Source organism: Engraulis encrasicolus, unplaced genomic scaffold (genome assembly GCF_034702125.1).
Source record: "Engraulis encrasicolus isolate BLACKSEA-1 unplaced genomic scaffold, IST_EnEncr_1.0 scaffold_39_np1212, whole genome shotgun sequence".
Lineage (NCBI taxonomy): Eukaryota > Metazoa > Chordata > Actinopteri > Clupeiformes > Engraulidae > Engraulis > Engraulis encrasicolus.
The window spans coordinates 42,947-50,000 of record NW_026945698.1 but is presented as its reverse complement, the minus strand read 5'-3'; positions in this window follow the sequence as shown (position 1 = coordinate 50,000).

Sequence of the window (7,054 nt, the reverse complement as noted above, 5' to 3'; positions counted from 1 at the left end):
ACACACACACACACACACACACACCATCATCATCAACAACAACACCACACATACACACACACACACCATCATCATCATCAACAACACACACACACTCACACACACACACACACACACACACACACACACACACACACACACACACACACACACACACACACACACACCATCATCATCAACAACAACACCACACACACACACACACACACACACACACACACACACACACACACACACACACACACACACACACACACACACACACACACACACACACACACCATCATCATCATCAACAACACACACACACACACACACACACACACACACACACACACACACACATAAACAAACACACATCATCATCAACAACAACAACTACAACAACAACAACAACAAAAACTAACACACACACAACTCGGCCTCTCTTTGTGCTGTCCATTCAAACTGCATAGGGGATATTTGCAATAAAGTGGTTGTATGTGTGTGTGTGTGTGTGTGTGTGTGTGTGTGTGTGTGTGTGTGTGTGTGTGTGTGTGTGTGTGTGTGTGTGTGTGTGTGTGTGTGTGTGTGTGTGTGATTATTGTCAATGTCTTATTTATAAGTTAGTTCAACTGCACATTGGTCAAGCACAATTTCAAACTTCTGTGCACACATATTATTGACACTAAAGTACACTTGACTTGACTTGATGAAATGGTTGATGATGAAAATGTGGTCTGTAGCTTTGTTTGTTTGTTAGACTGCAAAAGAGATGTTTCAAAGAGGTCCAGCTGATTTCTCTTCAGGGTAACTTACTAGTATAGGCCTAAACTATATGATCATAAGCACAAGGAACGTGCTGAAGGCTACTGTATTCAGTGGTGTAGTCTACGTAGAATGCGGGTATACGGAGTATACCCACTTCTAAATTGCAGGGATTTCAGTATACCCACTTAAAATTGATTGATCCATTGTTTTGAATAGCACAAATATATACAGTATTCCCACTTCAAAAAATGCTCAAATATACAGTATGCCCACTTCAAAAAAGTAGACTACACCACTGACTGTATTGTATGTGTGGTGAGGGGACTGACTGTGATAAGAAGCATGTCAACAACTTCTGCCCCAGACAAAACCAGCTCACTGTCTGCACTGTACCACACATGCCTTTGAAAGAGATGAACGGTGAAAGTGTTCTCCCCCTTGAACACCTACTTCTGAGGAGACGAGAGGAGAGGAGAGGAGAGGACAGGACAGGACAGGAGAGGAGAGGAGAGGAGAGGAGAGGAGAGGAGAGGAGAGGAGGAGAGATGAGAGGAGAGGAGAGGAGAGGAGGAGATGAGATGAGAGGAAAGGAGAGGAGGAGAGGAGAGGAGAGGAGAAGAGAGGAGAGGGGGAGATGAGAGGAGAGGAGAGGAGGAGATGAGATGAGAGGAAAGGAGAGGAGGAGAGGAGAGGAGAGGAGAGGAGAGGAGGAGATTAGATGAGATGAGAGGAAAGGAGAGGAGAGGAGAGGAGAGGAGGAGATGAGAGGAGAGGAGAGGAGAGGAGAGGAGAGGAGATGAGAGGCTAAAGGAGGAGAGGAGAGGAGAGGAGAGGAGAGGAGAGGAGAGGAGGAGATGAGAGGAGAGGAGAGGAGAGGAGAGGAGAGGAGAGGAGGAGAGGAGAGGAGAGGAGAGGAGGAGATGAGAGGAGAGGAGAGGAGGAGATGAGAGGAGAGGAGAGGAGAGGAGAGGAGGAGATGAGAGGAGAGGACCGCCACGTCACAGCAGCCAGGGATAAACAACACTGTAGTTGTCAAAACTTCAACAACGGCCCAATGATGCCTGATTTCATTGAGCGCAATAAACAAGATAATTTGTGTTCATTTGGGAGGAAAAGAAAAGTTGGGCAAAGCAAAGAAACAGAAAATTGAGGAAAGCAACAGGCTGAGGTGTATAGTGCACTGAGTGTAGGAGTTGAGCTGAGTGCACTATAAACTGTAATGCAATGTAACGACTCAGAGCCTTATAGCCAGGGCTCTACATGAACTTTATTCATCATCAGGGCTCTAAGTTATTCATCACCAGCCCAAATGGTTTGTAGATGTTGACCTCAGCCAAGCACACACTCACTATTGCCTCAAAGGGGCTAGCAAGTTGGTAGGCCTATTTTCTGCCAGCCAAACGTTTGAAATGTTACCAGCCGGTTGGGTGGCTGGTGTTACTTCTGGTTATCATCAGCAGCTGTCCCCTTCCTATTCGCTTCTTCTTCTGCTGCCTGTTCTCCTCAGAGCAGGACTCTCCTGGCGCCACTCCTGGCAGAAAGAGCTTTGCTTTGCAGCTCATCTGAGCTGCTGTCTATTTTCTGCAACAGTGCGTAATGTAAACTGAGAAATGTCGAATGCTGTTCTACACGTAGCCTACAGTAGGTGTAGAGAGGCGACCAGTACAAGCTCCGAATTATACTGTTTAGTGGCCGAAGTAAAGTAGCCTACTTAATCAGGGCTCTAGCCTAAATGAACACTGTAGCACTGAGAGTTCAGCTTGCCTGGTAGAAAAGAGACACTTTGACCCATTAGTGGTGTTCAGTGGTGTAGTCTACGTAGAACGCAGGTATACGGAGTATACCCACTTCTAAATTTCAGGGATTTCAGTATACCCACTTAAAAAGGATTGATCCATTACTTTGAATAGCAGAAATATATACAGTATACCCACTTCAAAAAAGTTGAATACACCACTGGTGGTGTTTGGTTAGTAGGAATAACATCCAAGTTACTGGCCATTTTGTCAGGTGGTGAAAAAAGATCAATTTGAGCCCAGGACTTAATTGTCAACACAACATTGCATAAGGATGATACAGAGGACAGAAGCAAGCCAAATAGCGCACCACATGATGTAGTAGTGCCTAGTGAGATTGAGAAGTACTACTATAGAATTATTATTTCACTGTCTTGAGTACATGACTTCAACACAAATTTGTCTGGTGATGAAAATATATATTGTGTATTGTCAACACAACATTGCATAAGGATGATACAGGGGCAGAAGCTGTAGCACACATCACCAGATGAAGTGGTGCCTAGTGCAATGAGATTGAGAAGTACAGCTATAATTATTATTTCCCAAGTATATGACTTCAACACAAATCATGAGCACAGCATTGCATAGCCTACGGATGATACTCTAGACTCGGGGCAGAAGCCAGCTGTGTCTCTCAGGCTTCACCAGGAGGAAGTATCAGTGAGGATGAACTCTACTCTAGTGCAGAGAGATGGAGAAGCTGTAGCACACATCACAAGGATGAAGTGGTGCCTAGTGCAATGATGATACTATAGACTCGGGGCAGAAGCCAGCTGTGTCTCTCAGCACCAGAGTGAAGTATCTCCAGTGCAGCCTGGTAGTGAGGACGAGCTCTACTCTGCAGAGAGATGGAGAAGTACAAGTCGCGACTTGAGTTTCTTCTTACCTCAATCCCAGCTGCGGCTGCTGCTGCTCAGGGGCCGTTATTACGTCATCCATCACTAGTGGCGATCATGTGCGAAAATACATCAAGAAAAAAAAATCAATTGGCGTTGTCTAAAGCCTCCCAGATCAACTGCGCTATATTCCCTTATCCTGCTGTGCACGGATATTCCGCCTCGTAGCGTCAGATCCCATCGCGTTGCGACCCAGATGTGAATCCTTGTGGTAGCGTTCAGGTCGCATCTCCTAGGTAACTACACTAGGCTATATGGGCATGTCAGGCCACAGCAGGTTCACTCATATAGGGCTGCGGGTGCACTACACTACCCTCCCATGATTTGACAACCAGGAGAAACGCACTACAGTCGCTCCTCTCGTTCCCAGTATCCCTCCGCCAAAACCAAGCCCGCGCGCCAGCCTGCCAACAAGCGCATAGTCCGTTAGGCACGTGGGAGGGTGCCAAGACTCAGACAGCTGCGACTCGACTTCAGCTCGCGATAGATAGACAGGTATGCGAGTAGCGACAAGAAGAAAAATCTTAAAATGATAGAGTGTGCGCGCGGTACTATATTCTAGTCAGGGGCTCAAGGATAATAAAGATGTGAAGAGGCGAAGCCGGAACAAGCCGCTTTTTGAGGCGTGGTGTGTGTGTGTGTGTGTGTGTGTGTGTGTGTGTGTGTGTGTGTGTGTGTGTGTGTGTGTGTGTGTGTGTGTGTGTGTGTGTGTGTGTGTGTGTGCTGCATCTATTTTAAAGAGGCAGAGAAGCGCGCGCGCGGCCAGAGACGAGAAGAGCGCACTCCACCAGCTCGAGCGCATCGTTTCACTTTCTTTCAACTTTGAGTTTCAGAAGTTGAGGACTGTGTTGACATTGGCCACGTTTTGACGTTTTTAATTCCGAATTAATCATTCAGAATTACATAGTCCCGTCGAGTATATATTGAACTTCCTTTTAATTCCGAATTGTGAAGTGTTTAGGGTATGTTTTCAAAGCGGATTAGGTTTATTCAGAATTAAATTGAGTTCATTCTGAATTAGGCTAAATGTCTCATGTAGGCCTAAAGGACTGACATGAGCACGTGCATCCGTGAGGAGAACACAGTAATGTTCTCTTTTTATGTTATTTGTTGTCAGTTCAGTCTGTCAGGGTACACCTCTACGCAATGCCATCTATTAGTTCACTGAAAAGCTCTCTTCCCCTTCCTTCTCTTTATTTAGAGGGAGGGGTTGAATATATCGACAGATAGGACACACATGTACGTCATCAGCTAATATGCTCTTCCTGTTTACTGCATTTGAACACTGATACAGTAACGAGGAAACAAACTGATCACTCCAAAAGAAGACCCGAGAGGGAGAGGAGAGGAGAGGAGAGGAGGAGAGAGGAGTGGAGGAGAGAGGAGAGGAGAGGAGAGGAGAGGAGGAGAGGGAGAGAGGAGAGGAGAGGAAGAGAGAGGAGGAGATGAGAGGAGAGGAGAGGAGAGGAGAGGAGAGGAGAGGAGAGGGAGGAGAGGAGAAGAGAGGAGAGGAGAGGAGAGGAGAGGAGAGGAGAAGACAGGAGAGAGGAGGGGAGAGGAGAGGAGAGGAGAAGACAGGAGAGAGGAGGGGAGAGGAGAGGAGAGGAGAGGGGGGAGAGGGGGGAGGGGTGGGGAGAGGAGAGAGGAGAGGAGAGGACAGGAGAGGAGATCGACGAAAGAGGAGAGGAGAAGAGAGGAGAGGAGAGGAGAGGAGAGAAGAGGAGAGGAGAGGAGAGGGGAGGAGAGGAGAGGAAAGGAGATGGACAAAAGAGGAGAGGAGAAGAGAGGAGAGGAGAGGAGAGGGGAGGAGAGGAAATGAGAGGATAGGAGAGGAGAGGATAGGAGAGGAAAGAGGGAGGAGGAGAGAATGAGGTGAGGGGAGGAGGAGAGAAAGGGGAGAGAGAAAAGGAGAGAAAGAGGAGAGGAGAGGAGAGGAGAGGAGAGGAGAGGAGAGGAGAGAGGAGGGGAGGAGAGGAGGAGAGAGAGAGGAGGAGGAGAGGAGATGAGAGGAGGAGGAGAGGAGATGAGAGGATAGGAGAGAGAAGGAGGAGAGAGAGAGGAGAGAGAGGAGGAGAGAAAGAGGAGAGAGAGAGGAGAGAGGAGAGGAGAGGAGAGGAGAGGAGAGAGGAGGGGGAGGGGAGAGGAGAGGAGAGGAGAGGAGAGAGGGGGAGGGGAGAGGAGAGGAGGGGAGAGAAGAGGAGAGGAGAGATGAGGGGGAGGCTGACGAGACGAGGAGAGGAGAGGAGAGGAGAGGAGAGGAGAGGGGGAGGAGAGGAGAGGAGAGGAGAGGAGAGGGAGGAGAGAGGAGAGGAGAGAGGAGAGGAGAGGAGAGGAGAGGAGAGGAGAGGAGAGAGGCCAGGGTGGTAAGACAGGGGGCAGATGGTGGTGGTGGAGTGGAGGCATCGGGAGAGGAGGTGGAGAGGGATGGTAAGGGGGGGCATCGGGAGAGGAGGTGGAGAGGGATGGTAAGGGGGGGGTAGAGAGGGATGGTAAGGGGGGGGATCGGGAGAGGAGGTGTAGAGGGACGGTAAGGGGGGGGGTAAGGGGGGAGGGAGGGGGGATCTGTCCGGGGGCATGTACATGGATAACAGAACAGATAGGACACTGCACTGACCTGAAGAGAAGAGAAGAGAAGAGAAGAGAAGAGAAGAGAAGAGAAGAGAAGAGAAGAGAAGAGAAGAGAAGAGAAGATCATCTCCACTGTGTGTGTGTGTGTGTGTGTGTGTGTGTGTGTGTGTGTGTGTGTGTGTGTGTGTGTGTGTGTGTGTGTGTGTGTGCTGACCTGACCTACACACTCAGACAGTTCTGTGACAGGAGGAATGAAATAAAGACATGCATGAGGGAGAGATGGAGTGATGAAGGGAGGTAGAGAGAGGAGCGATGGAGAAATGAAGGGAGGTAGGTGAGGAGAGACGAGCGATGGAGAGAATAAGGGAGGTGAAGAGGGAGGATGGAGGGAGTTGCTATGGGGTTGCTATGGGGTTGCTGTGGAGTTGCTATGGGGTTGCTATGGGGTTGCTATGGAGTTGCTATGGGGTTGCTGTGGAGTTGCTATGGGGTTGCTATGGGGTTGCTATGGAGTTGCTATGGAGTTGGTCCAGGGTTGCTATGGAGTTGCTATGGAGTTGCTATGGAGTTGCTATGGAGTTGCTATGGGGTTGCTGTGGAGTTGCTATGGGGTTATGATGTAGTGGAGTCTTTTCAGCAAGAGTGGAGGCGTCTGCTGGTGGACCCATCTGCACAAAGAGGCTACTATAATAATAATAATAATAATAATAATAAAATAACAATAATAATTACAATAATATTGACAATAATAATAATAATAATAATAATAATAATAATAATAATATAATATAATATAATAATAATATATAACAACAATAATAATAATAATAATAATAATAATAATAATAATAATAATAATCTGTCACCAGAATGACAATGATAAATCGTAATGTAGCTCATTTCCAAAGTGCTGTCATAGTCACTATGATGGTGGTGCAGTAGACGACTGGTCGTTAAGTTTTCACAATAACTAGTGCAGAGTTCTGCAGGTGGAATGGTGGCATTAAGGGGCTACGCTGCGCACGTAACAGAGTTCTGCAG